Genomic DNA, 16,445 nt, shown 5'->3' with positions numbered 1-16,445 from the left:
TGTGAGAACGTTCGACTTGTGAGACATTTTTTACATCAAATCATAAAATCACAGCTAAAATAATAGCTGCTTTAACTATTCTGCTTTACCGATAGGACCTACAGACTGATAATGTTCTTACCTGCCAAAATGAAATACTCCTTTAGCTTCTGCCCCTGCACTGCAGAATTTGGAAGAGCGAGAACCGGGAATTTCCGTTAGACTCTGGTATCTACTAATATGATCATCACACAGCGAGTACTCACATGTATTGACTGAATTACTTCCTTATTTGGTGTCTGAGCCAAACTAGAACTCAGACATCTAATTACATATATAAATATATGTTTCTTTTACTACACCAAAAATTAAGAAAAAATAAAAATTTCTGATTCTTCATTTTGTAGAGCATATTCTGGGAGAAATTTGGTCTTAGAAATTTCAAGTTATTCTATGATGTTCCAATATGACGCTTCTTATTCCGCTTGACCCCAATGGTACAGATTCACATGAATATTAACAGCAGGGAAGTGAGCTAGGACTTCAGCTGAGCCGTTAGGAAGTGAGGCAGTGCTTAGCGTGAGTCCCCTGCTGGGTAGTGGATATACGGCATGGCTCAGGCACTGTGTTTATGCATTTTAAATTGCTTTCTTTACAACTTCAGTCCAGAGGAAATATTATCTCTGAGCCAAACTGGATCAGGGCATTCCAACCCACTGAAGTAGAATAGAGAAATCTCAAATAGGCATCATACCCCTTGAACTTGGCTACAGCTACTTTTGTAGAAATAAATCCCACAAATGAGCCCCTTCAACATATCATCCTTACCCAAACCATAACCTTATAAAGAGAGTATGAACAAATGCCATTTCCAAACCCACTTAAGTCACTTCAACTGTGGAGTTCCTGGCCCTAATTTTAGTAGCAGCATTAACAGCTGATGGAAATAATGCTGTGGCTTGCAGATGTAAAATACCGTAGAAACCTGAACAGTTTCTCTTAATGGGATGACATCAGATTCTCCTAATAAGTGAATGCATGCTTTCTGGATTCACCTACTTTTTTACAGAACAGCCGTTACTGTATGCCAAACAAAGTGAGCAGTGGTTTCCCTTCTTCCTTTTACTCTTTTCTCTTGAGTCAATGACAAAATACACATGGAACACATTACCCCTGTCTGCTCATTATGGTTAGATGTACAAAATTATCCTTTACCTTAACATTCATGAAGCAATTGGCTCTAAAAATAGTGGTGACATGGGGCACCTTGTGGCTCAGTTGGTTGAGCAGCTGACTCTTGATTTCAGCTCAGGTCATGATCTCAGGTTCTTGGGACGAAGCCCTGCATCTGCCTCCAAGCTCAGTGGAGAATCTGCTTGAGGCTTCTCACTCTCCTGCTGTCCTTCCCCTGCTCGGTCTCTCTCTCTATCCTTAAAACAAATAAATAAATCTTAAAGAAAAAGAAAAGAAAAGAAAAGAGTAGCAGTGATGTGATGGTTTTCAGACAGTAAATTATGCTAACTGCTTGAGAATACCCAAAATTTAGGAGCTGGCAGATTCCATTCTTAAGTAGAAGAGGCGCATTGTGATGTTTGGGCACTGGTTAAACACTCAGTCATCCTCTGCCCTGTCTGTGGGAAATATGCTAATAGCTTATTGTTACTGCTTGTGAACTTCCTGGGCAGTTGAAACCCAGAATTTCATCACCCTGATGCCAGTGGGTCTCACTGCATTTGATGGATGCAAATAACCATGGCCTTAGTATTTTGATTGATCTGGAGGGAATTAACAAGGTATTTTTGTCAAAAGAGAATCATAGAGAAGCAAATCTTACTCCAAGAGTTCGTTCAGTTTACCCTTACTAATGCCTGATGTCTTTGATCTAGAAATGTCTACTGAGTTTTCGTATTCTGTATTAACAGTACGTATTTTAGGTTGGTCATCATCCAACAAATTAAAGTGAGCCTTTAAAAATAGTGTGTCTCCATATATCTAATTTTTCAGCAAACAAAACCAAAAACTACATAAAAATATCAAACCTTTAACTTTCTGGAAAAGTTAAAAGTCCTTGATACTAGGAAAACCTATATTTTTAGGGAAAGGACAGCCAAAGGTCTGGTTTGGCATAGGGAATAAAATTGCAAGTTAAGAAATGGAAACAGATTTTTTTTTCCAGCTATAAAAGAAAGAAAGAAAAAATATAATCTGTGGCATGTGGTAAAGTCTCCCTGTTGTGAGGATCATGAAGCTTATGAGGTTTGTGACTCAGTGGAAAGCTCACAAAGGGACAAGAAACCATTTAGTTTTACTGGGTGAGTCTCAAGGATATGTTTAAATGTATACAGTGATAAAATACTTTAAAAATATTTATATTAAACTTGGAATATTTGACACAATTGAAATTTGAAAGTTTTATGTGGGTTCCTAGTAACAGCAAAGATTTTCCTCTCCTGGTCTGATTTGTGCCCATATTTCAATTTTCTTTTTCTTTTTCTTTTTCTTTTTTTTAATTTATTTGACAGACAGAGATCACAAGCAGGCAGAGAGGCAGGCAGAGAGAGAGAGAGAGGAGGAAGCAGGCTCCCTGCTGAGCAGAGAGCCCAATGCTTGATGCAGGGCTTGATCCCAGGAACCTGAGATCATGACCTGAGCCAAAAGCAGAGGCTTTAACTGAGCCACCCAGGCGCCCCCAATTTTATTTTTCTTTCTGGAGGGTTGGGTTACCAGATGTTGGGAGGGGAAAAAAAAATGAGATTGTGCACAAAATTTCCCTAAATAAATACAAGGTGTGGCCTTTGTTGTTGTCTCTGTCAGCTGGTGAACTTCTTGGCCACATAATAATCATGTTCATACTCTCATTTTATGACAATTTTATGGAACCATTGTGTGCCAGGTACTTGCCCTTTATAGTTATAGATACTCTTTCTCAATCAGACAACTGAGGTGAATAAATATGTACAAGTTGCAATAACGCTGGAAATCTACTCTGGCAGCCCATCTCATGTTTGGACTGCTTTTAGGTTGGTCTTCATTTGGGGATAATGTACTGAGCCAGGACACAGGCATAAACATTAACCCTGGCACTGCAACCTTGCTGGCTTGTACTGTGCTAGAATTTATGAGGTCTCTTCATAGAATTAGGACTCCAATAGTGATTTAAACCAAATTAATCACACTGGCCATATTGGTTCAGTTCAACTCTGGGATGTCTTAATTTGGTCAGAGATGCCTTAACCAGCAGTTAAAATAAACACAAAAATATTTATTGTTCTTTCACTGATAGGCAAAACTGTTGAATTATTCGGTTTTTAACAACCCTTCAATATTTAAAATACGTCTTGTGGTAAGGATGCCAGGGTCTATTTAAAAATAAAAACAGACTTTCCCCCATTTATGATTGTTCGACTTACAATTTTTGAATTTATAATGGTGTGAAAGCAATAAGCATTTAGTAGAAGTTGTACTGAAGATTTGGAGTTTCAATCTTTTCTTGGGCGAGCAAGATGCAGCTCAATGCTCTTGTGATATCGGTGGCAGTGGCCGCCGTCCCAGTCAGCCACAGTCTCTGGAGGCCGAAGAACTGAGGTGCTGTCCAACACTCTGTGCCCTCACAACCATTCTGTCTTTTCACCTTCAGTACAGTAGCGAATAAGTTACATACATATTCCACACTTTATTCTACAGCAAGCTTTGTGTGACGTCATTTTGGCCAACACTAGGCTAATGTAAATGTTCTGAGCACATTTGAAGTAGGCTCCACTAAGCTATGCTGTCCAGAGGGTTAAATATATTAAATGAATTTTTGACTTATGTTATTTTCAACTTACGATAAGTTCATCTGACTATAACTTCGTTGTAAATCAAGGAGGATCTGTAGGTAATGTAAAGCAGCTTGTATTTATATAATTATTGATATTTATTGATATTGATATTGATTTTTATTGTATTTTTAAAGTATTAATTCCTTTTCAATAAATATATTTCAAGTTACTTCATCTAAAAATAAACCCCACCAATAGCAATAATTCTGGAAGCCAAATTTCCCTTCTTCTTTTTCTCGTAACACCCAGCATAGAGATTATTCATAGAGGGAAAGAAGACCATAGTGCTGTTGGGTTAAAACTGATGCAGATTTTAGTTTCTGGATCTGTCAGCTTTGCCACAAAAATGTTGTATAGCAAACATCTCTAAAACACGGCGGCTTAAAACAACAATTATTTCTATTTACCTATAAGTTCTTTCCTGAGCTCATCTCAATGTTATAGGACCTTACCAAATGCAGTTAGTAACAATCACCATATTTTCAACTTTTGCCTCAAAACTTTTTTTCTTCCAATGCTGGAAATTCAATAGGTATTTCTTTTCTCTTTTTGAGGTTCTCATAGGTGATAGGTTTAACACATGCTGTCTCTATGTAACATTTTCCCAGCCTTTTCTCAAAGTTCCTTTGTTCTCCACAAGCCAATCCCCAAACTGACACACATATTTCAAATATTTGTTAAGGCAGCACCTCACTCTTGGGTACAAATTTCTGCATTAGTTAATAGTGCCACAAAATGCTACTTAGAAAATCACTTCACAATCCAGTGGTTTAGGAGTCCCAATCATTTATTCTCTTTTGTATGTTAATAGAATGCCTAGGGCTTGCTTGACTAGGCTGGGCTCAGCTGGTCTTGGCTGTGAGCTAGGGGATGGGTCTGAATCTCCTTTAGTCTCCGCTGACGAGTGGGCTCAGGTCTCTTCCAAGTGTGATAATTCTGGGGTCAAGGCTATAGTAGTAATAGTTATCCAGGGGAAACTTTCCTTTTTCTTTCTTTCTTACTTTCTTTTTTTTGTTGTTGTTGTTTAAGATTTTATTTATTTACTTGACAGAGAGAGACACAGCAAGAGAGGGAACAAAAGCAGGAGGAGTGGGAGAGGGAGAAGCAGACTTCTTATGGAACAGGGAGCCTGATGTGGGGCTCAATCCCAGGACCCTGGAATCATGACCTCAGCCAAAGGCAGATGCTTAACAACTGATCCACGTAGGGACCCTGGAGAAGCTATTCTCATGGTAACCACAGAACTGTAGGATGTGTGGCCAAGCACCAGCACATTTCAGGCCTCTGCTGTATCCCATCTGCTAATATTTTTTTGACCAAAGCAAGTCACATGGCAGAGGTTTAGGGAAGTACACTTTGTTTCAAAGTGTAGGTGTAATTACGAGTAGAGGGAATTAAACAATTTTCACCAATAATTCAATCTACCATAGATTTCTCTGTTGAATATCAATGAAATAAACAAGTAATAATTATCCTAACAAAGCCCATGAACAGTAATACCTGAGCTATTTTTCAGTTCCACATTCATCATTCTTACCATATTTTCTAAGATACCAGGTAAACAGTAGTAACATTAAACCAACTTAATAATCTTATAATCAACCTGATCATATAGTTAAAAAGATTACTAAAACATGAAGCAATCATTTGTGCATTTTATAAAGCTTAACAATTTTCTAAGGAATGAATGAAATAACAAAGAAAATCATCAGATATTTCTTTTTTAAATTAATTTATTTAATTATTTATTTTCTTTTTTCAGTGTTCCAAAATTCATTGTTTATGCACCACACCCAGTGCTCCATGCAATACATGCCCTCCATAATACCCACCACCTTCCACCTACTACCCATCCCCCTACCCCCTTCCCCTCCCAAACCCTCAGATTCTTTTTCAGAGTCCACAGTCTCTCATGATTCATCTCCCCCACTCTGATTTATCTCAATTCACTTTTCCTTTCCTTCTCCTAACGTCCTCCATGTTATTCCTTATGCTTCACAAGTAACTGAAACCATATGGTAATTGACTCTCTCTGCTTGACTGATTTCACTCAGCATAATCTCCTCCAGGCCCATCCATGTTCATACAAAAGTTGGGTATTCAGCCTTTCTGATGGAGACATCATATTCCATTGTACGTGTGGACCACGTCTTTATCCATTCATCTGGCTCTTTCCACAGTTTTACAATTGTGGCCATTGCTGCTATGAACATTGGGGTACGTATGATTTTCTAAGTTGTTTTGAAAGATTCTCTTCAATACAATACCATTAGGAAATAATTTTTGTTAATTCCTTCTCTTAAAAACACCTGACAGGCTTATATTAATGGTAAGCTCCTTGTCTGAAATCTAACTCTTTATCTTGTCATAACTGGTTTATATTTCATTTGGTCCTTAATGGTGAAATGGCAGGGAGAGTAGAAAGAGGCCAATAGTCCCAGGTCACATTGTCCAGAGAGGATTAAGTTTCTTAGTCCAAATTCATGCTTTAGTCATTGTTCAAGGGATTTTAAGGATGGGCATAGGTAAGACAATGGAAAGCTTTGGGCAGAGTTTAACTCTAGCAATTAAAGGCAAATTTATTCCTAAATGCAGATGAAGTTTGTCCATATTAGAGCTGCCAGTCACAGAGATACAGAGTCATTTTCCAGTAACCCTGAGAAAGGAGACTTATTTGGCTCTATTTGCCAGGTTTAGAGAACAGGAACAGTTTCAGATCTCATTTACTGACATGGGAGAAAGCTCTAAGAGTCTGCCATCTTGGTAAGGATTGGCTTTAAAACAGTCCTATGTATTATTTAAGAATTTTTCTGACATTTCTCCCCTGGTTCCTGAGAGGTCACCTACAAATCTCTGGAATTTCCAGTGATAAAAGTGTGTTTGTTATTTACGGTGAGCCCCTAAATAGTTTTGGGTAATGAGATAATCTCAAGATGGAGGCTGGCCACAACCAGAAAGACCAAGCATGTAATTAGAGGATTGTGGCTTGAGTCACATGATAACCACCAGAGCTCCAGGGAGGAGAGAGAGACTGAAGACTGAGTTCAGTCACATAGCCAATGATTCAATCAATCATATTCACTTAATGGAATCCCAACAAAACTCTGGACACCAACACCTGAGGGAGCCTCCCTGTTGGCAATATTCTGTGCATATTGTTATACACTGACATGCTAGGGGACTGATACATCCTGGTTCCACAAGAAGATGACACTGGAAGCTTTATGTTGGAACCCTCTCAGGCTTCCCACTATATACCTCTTCTTTTGGCTAGTTATGATTTGTATCTTTTTTGTTCTTGCTATAATAAAACTGTTATAAATATAGTGCCTTCCTGAGTTCTGCGAGTTATTACAGAGCAAAGCTGAAGGGGTAATGGAAACTTCAAATGTGAGTCAGTTCAGGAATGAGGTACCCAGAGCTGATAGTCTAACTTCAGGGGGTCAGCATGAGAAGTACTGAGAGTGGTCGGAACAGAACCTGCAATTGCAGCAGTTGCCTCCATTGGGAGAATGGGCTGAGACGGCCAAAGCCGGTTGGGATTTGTATTTGCAGATGACTAAAAAGTCCTCTTATCTCTCCGAGGTAACAAGAATTTCATTTGACTTTCTAAGCACATATTATTTGTATGTATGTATGTAGTCAAGATTTCCTATTAAATCATGTTCAAAGCAAATGTTCAAAGTATTAAATAATTGTTTGTTAATAAATATTACAAGTATAATAATTATTTTAGTGTTCATATCTTTCAAGTGTTTGAGAAAAATATTTACCAGTTGTATATTATTAGTATTATATTAGTATTATATATTGTATATATTAATAATGTATATTATTAGTATACATTATTTACCTGGTCCTTTTATTTGTTTGTTTGGGTTTTTTTGTCCATCTGCATCATTCTGTGCTCTGTTCTGTGCCATGGTGGATAGATGTCTGGAAACTCTAATTCCCGGCCACCCTTCTCAGCTGGCTACCTTTATGTTCTGGCAGTGGGAGGTAGGGGAAAGTGACAAAGTGAAAGGGAAAAAGTATTTTTCTTTTTTTCTCTTTTAGACATTAGCTCTGGCAGTGGCAGAAATAACAGCAAAGATACAGGCTCTTCTATGGCAGTATGGACTCCAGATTTCCACTCAGGTTCTTGATGTAGAGTTGTTGGAGGCAAGAGGTACTTCAGATGTCACTATAGAACAGTGTTCTTGGGCTCTGAATCCATTGCTATAGCTACAGGCTTTGGGATTTTGCAATGTTAGTAGTAGTAGAACCTCCTGGTTTCTTTCATCTGGCCCCAGGGACAGCAGTTACAGCAACCTCAGTGGCACAGTGATCCTGGGATCTGGCTGATTTTCCTTCCTCTATCCTAGCAGCAATAGCACCTTTGTATAGTTTCTAAGATCAGAGTTATGTCACCTCCTCCCTTTTGCTCTTACAACATTCCAACACTTTTGTATCCAATTCCTGGTTACATTTTTCTGTTTGTAATATTAATATTTTCCTGACCAGATACAGACTGATAAAGAGGATAAGTAATATATTCATGAAAAATTCATCAAATGGAATTTTTACAAATTACAAAATACTTTATGTAAATAGGAAAACTCTTTAGAAGAAAAAAAACCTTCTGAAAGTGATATACCCAATTTGAATTCAAGTACCTATTACATAAATCTTCTGCTACATAAAATTTTATCTTATGTTCCACTTTTTTTTCATTTTAAAGCTATTTGCATTGCAATTTTATTCCCAATTTATTCTACTCTCATATTGTTTGCAAATCATTTTCATAATTTTAAAGAAAAGTATATTGTGATAATGTAAATATGCTATTGTCAAATTTAATAACTAACACAATCAGCCTGAATGACAATGCAATTGGCTTATTTTATCTACTTAAGTTTAGAGTTCCAATCTATAGCATAAATGCTGAATAGAGCTTGGGCCAGAAAGACTAAAAATCAATTTTCCTAAACAATGATATACAAAAAAAAAAAAAAAAAAAAAGAAGAGAGGGCATTGAACAAGTTGGCAGAGGAGTAGAAGACCTTAATTTCATCTTATCCCAGGAATTCAGCCAGATGGTTATCAAACCATTCTGAACACCTATGAAGGAGATCTAAGAAAAGAATAGCAGCAATCCTATGAACAGAAAAGTGACCACTTTCTTGAAGGTAGGGCATGAGGAGAAGTGAATCTGAGGTAATATTTGGGAACATAGACCACAGGGGGAGGGAGTCGCCATCAGCCAGCAACTGCCAAAGGAAAGGGCAACAGAACACAAAATCAGAACATTTAGAAGTCTGCTCCATGGAGGGACATTGCTCCAGTGGGTAAGCAGAAGGTGAAACCCTTGCTGGGACCGTGTGGTCTCAGGTCCTTCAGGTTCACAGAAAGACTGAGGATGTCTGAGTGCAGCAGAGCTCCCAGGTGTCAGAGTGGGGAAGCTGGCTGCAAAAATGGAGCCAAGGGGGAAGGGGGACTGAGCTTGGGGTTGTCATAAGCTGTGGCATAGTCAGGCCACTACCCTTCCAACTGGGGCCTTGTAAGTGGCAGATCTGGGGAGACTCCCCTTCCTCCCCCAGGATGAGAGGCATGGGATCATACTGCAGGAGTCTACTGGATTGGAAGATTCCAAATGGGATCATATGCCAGACATAGAAATGTTTGGTAACAGGCCAGGTGAACAGAGTGCAACTGGAGACTAGGGAGACAGGAAGGATTGAGTGCTTTACTCTGAGGATGTACTGAGGAGAGGGGCCCCAAGATCTTGGCTCTTCCAGGGTGAGAGATTGGGAGGCCGCCATTTTTATTTCATCCTCTAAAGCTGTGTGGAAATCCTTTAGGGAACAAAAGCTACTGAGAGCAAACCCTAGCAGATTACTTAGTCCAGCCCCTGGCAAGGTTGGTGCAAATCCGTCTCAGGCAAAGACATTTGAAAATCTCTGCACAGGCCCCTCCCCCAGAAGATCAGCAAGAACATCCAGTCAAGACCAAGTTTACTAGTCAATAAGAACTGCAAAACTTCAGTGCTAGGGGAACACAGCACGTAGAATTCATGGCTTTCCCCCCCCATGATTCTTTAGTCTTTCAAAGTTAACTTTTAAAATTTTCTTAATTTTTCTTTATTTTTTCTTCTTTTTTTCTTTTTCTTTTCTTTTTTCTATTCTTTTCATTTTCCTTTTCTATTTTTTTAATTTTTCTTCTTTCCTTTTTCAACCAACATCTTATCAATTTCTTATTTGAAATCTATTTTGAAATTTTCATTTTTACAGGCATAGTCTATCCCTTCATTGTTTTTAACCTTATTTTGTGTGTGTGTGTGTGTGTGTGTATATATATGCCTTTTTTATATATATATTAAATAACCTTATTTTATATATAGCCTTGTTTTATATATATTATTTTATATATAAATAATATAAATAAAATATAAATAATATTTTATATATAAATAACTATATATATATATATATATGTTTTCTTTCTTTAAAATTCTGGGATGCAGTTTCTTCTAACAGACTAAAATATATACTAAATCTAGTGTATGACTTTGTTCTATTCACCCACCTGATTATATTATCTCCTTTTAAAAAATTTTTTTCTTCTTTTTCAAATGAACTTCTTATCAATTTCTTTTTTAAAATCTTTTTTAAGTTTCAGTTTTACAGCCATATCCTACCCCTACACTGTATTTACCCTTGTTTTTGTAAATATATGTGGTTTTTTTTCCTTAAAATTTTGGGAGGCAGTTTCTTCTAACAGACCAAAATACACCCAAAATCTGGAGTGTGGGTCTGTTTTATTCACCTGTCTGCTCAAATTCTTCATATTTTTTTTCCTCTTTTCCTCCTGGTTTTGGGTCTTTTCTGATTTGTTTAGTGTATATTTTTCTGGGGTCATTGTTACCCTTTTTGCATTTTGTTCTCTCATTCACCTATTCTTTTCTGAACAAAATGATAAAATGGAAAAACTCACCTAAAAAAATAAAGAACAAGAAGAAGTACCGACTACCAGGGACTTAATCAACATGGACATTAGTAAGCTGTTGGGACAGAATGACAATTATAAAGATACTAGCTGGGCTTGAAAAAAGCATAGAAGATACTAGAGAATCCCTTTCTGGAGAAATAAAATCTAACCAAGTCGAAATCAAAAAGGCTATTAATGAGGTGCAATTAAAAAATGGAGGTTCTAACTGCTAGGGTAAATAAGACAGAAGAGAGAATTAGTGACAAAGAAGACCAAATGATGAAAAATATAGAAGCTAAGAAAAAGAGAGATAAACAAATACTGGATCATGTGGGAGAATTTCAGAGATAAGTGATACCATAAGATGAAAGAGTATTAGAATAATTGGGATCCCAGAAGAAGAAGAAAGAGAGACAGGGCAGAGGTACATTGAAGCAATTATAGCAGAGAACTTCCTTATTTGGGGGAAGGAAATTGGCATCAAAATCCAGGAGGCACATAAAACTCCCTCAAAATCAATCAAATTGGTCAGCACTTCATCTCTAATAGTAAAACTTACAACTCTCAGAGACAAAGAGAAAATCTTGAAAGCAACTCAAGAAAAGGGGTCTGTAACCTACAAAAGTAGAAGGATTAGATTGGCAGCAGACCTATCCACAAAGACCTGGCAGGCCAGAAAGGACTGGCATGAGATATTTAATGCACTAAATGTGAAAAATATGCAGCCAAGAATACTATATTCAGCTAGGCTGTCACTGAAAATAGAAGGGGAGATAAAAAGTTTCCAGGAAAACAAAAATTAAAAGAATTTGTGACCACCAAAACAGCCCTACAAGAAATATTGAAATGGGTCCTCTAAGCAAAGAGAGAGCCTAAAAGCAACATAGATCAGAAAGGAACAGGGACAACATAAAACAGCAGTCACCTTACAAGCAATGCAATGGCACTAAATTTGTATCTTTCAATAGCTACCCTGAATGTAAATGGGCTAAATGCCCCAATCAAAATGCACAGGGTATCAGATTGGAAAAAAAAAATCCATTGATATGCTGTCTGCAAGAGATTCATTTTAGACCCAAAGACACTTCTAGATTAATAATGAGGGGGTGGAAACAATGGACCATGCTAATGGACATCAAAAGAAAGCAGGGGTGACAATCCTTATATCAGACAAATTAGAATTTAAACCAAAGACTATAATAAGAGGTGAGGAAGGACACTATGTCATACTTAAAAGGTATATCAACAAGAAGTTCTAACAGTTGTAAATATTTATATCCCTAACATGGGAGCAGCCAAATATATAAAGCAATTAAAAAGAAAATCAAAGAAACACACTGACAATAATACAATAATAGTAGGGGACTTTAACATCCTCTCTCACTGAAATGAACAGGTCTTCTAAGAAAAAGATCAACGAGGAAATAAGGCCTTTAAATGACACACTGGAACAGATGGACATCACAGATATATTCAGAGCATTCCATCCCAAAGCAACAGAATACACATTCTTCTCTGGTGCACATGAAATGTGCCCCAGAATAGAACACATCCTGGGTCGCAATTCAGGTTTCAACCAGTACCAAAATATTGGGATCATTCCCTGCCTATTTTCAGACCACAATGCTCTGAAACTAGAACTCAATCACAAGAGGAAAGTCAGAAAGAACTCAAATACATGGAGGCTAAAGAGCATCCTGCGAAAGAATGAATGGGTCAACCAGGAAATCAGAGAAGAATTGAAAAAATTCATGGAAACAAATGAAAATGAAAACACAACTGTTCAAAATCTTTGGGACGCAGCAAAGGCAGTCCTGAGATAAAAGTATATAGTGATACAAGCCTTTCTCAAGAAACAGGAAAGGTCTCAAGTACACAATCTAACCCTACACCTAAAGGAGCTGGAGAAAGAACATCAAATAAAGCCTAAACCCAGCAGGAGATGATAAATAATAAAGATCAGAGCATAAGTCAATGAAATAGGAACCAAAAGAATAGTAGAACTGGTCAATGAAAGTAGGAGCTTGTTCTTTGAGAGAATTAATAAGATTGATAAACCCCTGGCTAGGCTTATCAAAAAGAAAAGATAAAGGACCAAAATAAATAAAATCATGAATGAAAGAGGAGTGATAACAGCCAAAACCAAAGAAATAGAAACATTTATAAGAACATATTATTAGCAACTATATGTCAGGAAATTAGGCAATCTGGATGCACTCCTAGAGACATATGAACTATCAAAACTGAACGGGAATAAATAGAAAACATAAACAGACCATAACCAGCAAGAAAATTGAAGCAGTAATCAAAAATCTCCCTATAAACAAGAGCCAGGGGACAGACGGCTTCCCAGGGGGAATTCTACTAAACATTTAAAGAATTAATACCTATTCTTCTGAAACCATACCAAAAAATAGAAATGGAAGGAAAACTTCCAAACTCATTTTATGAGGCCAACATTACATTGATCCCCCAAACAGACAGACCCATCAAAAAGGAGAATTACAGACCAATATCCCTGATGAACATGGATGCAAAAATTCTCACCAAAATACGAGCTAATAGGATCCAATAGCACATTAAAAAGATTATTCACCAGGAACAAGTGGAATTTATTCCTGGATGCAAGTTTGGTTAAACATCTGCAAATCAACCAATGTGATACAATACATTAATAAAAGAAAGAACAAGAATGATAGGATACTCTCAATAGATGCTGAAAAAGCATCTGACAAAGTACGGCATCCTTTCTTGATCAAAACTCTTCAATGTATAGGGATGGAGGGTACATTCCTCAACATCATCAAAGAGATCTATGAAAAACCCACAGAAAATATCATTCTCAATGTGAAAAAAAAACAGAGTTTTTCCCCTAAGGTCAGGAACACGGCAGGGATGTCCACTATCGCCACTGCTATTCAACATAGTACTAGAAGTCCCAGCCTCAGCAATCGGACAACAAAAAGAAATTAAAGGCATCCAAAGTGGCAAAGAAGTCAAACTCTCACTCTTTGCAGATGATATGATACTTTATGTAGAAAATCCAAAAGACTCCACCCTAAAACTGCTAGAACTCATGCAGGAATTCAGTTAAGTGTCAGGATATAAAATCAATGCACAAAAGTCGGTTGCATTTCTCTACACCAACAACAAGACAGAAGAAAGAGAAATTAAGGAGTCAATAACATTTACAGTTGTACCCCAAAAAACGTAAGATACCTAGGAATAAACCTAACCAAAGAGGCAAAGAATCTGTGCTCAGAAAACTATAAAGTACTCATGAAAGAAATTGAGGAAGACACAAAGAAATGGACAAATGTTCCATGCTCATGGATTGGAAGAATAAATATTGTGAAAATGTCTGTGCTACCTAACACAATCTACATGTTTAATACAATCCCTATCAAAATCCCATCCATTTTTTTCAAAGAAATGGGACAAATAATCTTAAAATTTATATGGAACCAGGAAAGGCCCCGGATAGCCAGAAGAGTGTTGAAAAAGAAAGCCAAAGTTGGTGGCATCACAATTCCAGAATTCAAGCTCCATTACAAAGCTGTCATCATCAAGACAGTATGGTGCTCCACAAAAACAGACATATAGATCAATGGAACAGAATAGAAAACCCAGAAATAGACCCTCAACTCCATGGTCAACTAATCTTTGACAAAGCAGGAAAGAATGTCCATTGGAAAAAAAAAAAAAGCAGCCTCTTCAACAAATGGTTGTGGAAAAATTGGACAGCCACATGCAGAAAAATGAAACTGGACCATTTCCTTACACCACACATGAAAATAGACTCAAAATAGATAAAGTACCTCAATGTGAGAAAGAAATCCATCAACATCCTTGAGGAGAACATAGGCAGCAACCTCTTCGACCTCAGCCTCAGCAACTTCTTCCTAGAAACATCACCAAAGATAAGGGAAGCAAGGGCAAAGATGAACTACTGGGACTTCATCAAGATGAAAATCTTTTGCACAGCAAAGGAAACAGTTAACAAAACCAAAAGACAACTGACAGATGGGAGAAGATATTTGCAAATGACATATCAGATAAAGGGCTAGTATCCAAAATCTATAAAGAACTTACCAAACTCAACACCCAAAGAACAAATAATCCAACCAAGAAATGGGCAGAGTACAAGAACAGACATTTCTACAAATTCATCCAGATGGCCAAGAGATACATGAAAAAGTGCTCCACATCACTTGGCATCAGGGAAATAGAAATTAAAACCACAATGAGATACCACCTCACACCAGTCAGAATGGCTAAAATTAACAAGTCAGAAAATGACAGATATTGGTGAAGATGCAGAGAAAGGGGAACCCTCCTACCTTGTTGGTGAGAATGCAAACTGGTGCATCCACTCTGGAAAACAACATGGAGGTTCCTCAAAAAGTTGAAAATAGAGCTACCCTATGACCCAGCAATTGCACTACTGGGTATTTACCCTAAAGATACAAATGTAGTGATCCAAAGAGGCACGTGCACCTGAATATTTATGGCAGCAATGTCCACAACAGCTAAACTATGGAAAGAATCTAGATGTCCATCAACAGATGAATGGATAAAGAAGATATAGTGTACACACACACACACACACACACACACACACACACACACACACAAACACACCACAGCCATCAAAAAGCGAAATCTTGACATTTGCAATGACATGGATGGAACTAGAGGGTATTATGCTAAGCAAAACAAGTCAATCAGAGAAAGATAATTATCATATGATCTCCCTGATATGTGGAATTTGAGAAGCAAGGGAGAGGATCATAGGGGAAGAGAGGGAAAAAATGGAACAAGATGAAACCGAAGAGGGAGACAAAACCATAAGACACTGTTAATCTCAGGAAACAAACTGAGGGTTGTGGAGAGGAGGGGAGTGGAGGGATGTGGGAGGAATGGGGTGGCTGGGTGATGGACGTTAGGGAAGGTATGAGTTGTAATGAACTCTGGGTATTACATAAAACTGATGAATCAGAGACCTGTACCCCTGAAACAAGTAATACATGATATGTTGATAAAAAAATAAAAATGTTTTAAAAAGTAAAAAAAAAAAAAGTGCAGATATTATTATACATGTAATTATTTAGGTTTTATACTGCCAATTGAAAATGGCCTTGACACTAAGATTGCTTTTAGCAGACGAGTTCAAAATGAGTTCAAATAAGTCCAAAATGGTGCCTCATGAAATCTGAAGGTTTTCATGGATTTTTATGTCGGAAACCTTTAAGAATAAATTGAAAACAAGAACAGAAGCCCTAATCACTTATAAGTAATGAATATTTATTTTAAGCAAATAATGCACATTCCAGGTGATCGTTATAAGACTGACTGATATGATACGTGTCTGTAACTGGGCCAGAGACAAAGCTAGAATGATGTTTAGATGGTTGTCATAGCTCAGGCTGCTGTAGCAAAACCCCATAGTCTAGGTCGTTCACGGTTTACTCTTGGTTAGAACCTTTTTCTTACTTTGCAGACACTTGCCTTCTTGCTGTGTTTTCACGCGGTCGAAATAAAAAGATCTCCAGTGTTTTCCTCTTCTTATAAAGACATAAATTATTTTCCTGACCTCCTCTGAACCTAATCACGTCCCAAATCCTCATCTCCTAATACCATCACACGGAGGATTAGAACTTCAATGTATGGATGAGGGTG

General features: G+C 37.4%; 1 long non-coding RNA gene across 1 annotated transcript in view; it reads left to right on the top strand.

The window, feature by feature from the left end:
• LOC309862670 overlaps positions 1 to 16,445 on the top strand; it is a 73,889-nt gene that overhangs the window by 36,258 nt on the left and 21,186 nt on the right. Inside the window, exon 3 of the long non-coding RNA XR_014310646.1 lies at positions 96 to 233. This is a non-coding gene — a long non-coding RNA (uncharacterized lncRNA). The remainder of the gene's footprint in view (positions 1 to 95; positions 234 to 16,445) is intronic.

Source organism: Mustela nivalis, assembly GCF_964662115.1.
Source record: "Mustela nivalis genome assembly, chromosome: 4".
In the NCBI taxonomy this organism is placed as follows: Eukaryota; Metazoa; Chordata; class Mammalia; order Carnivora; family Mustelidae; genus Mustela; species Mustela nivalis.
This window is presented reverse-complemented; position numbering and strand designations above follow the sequence as displayed.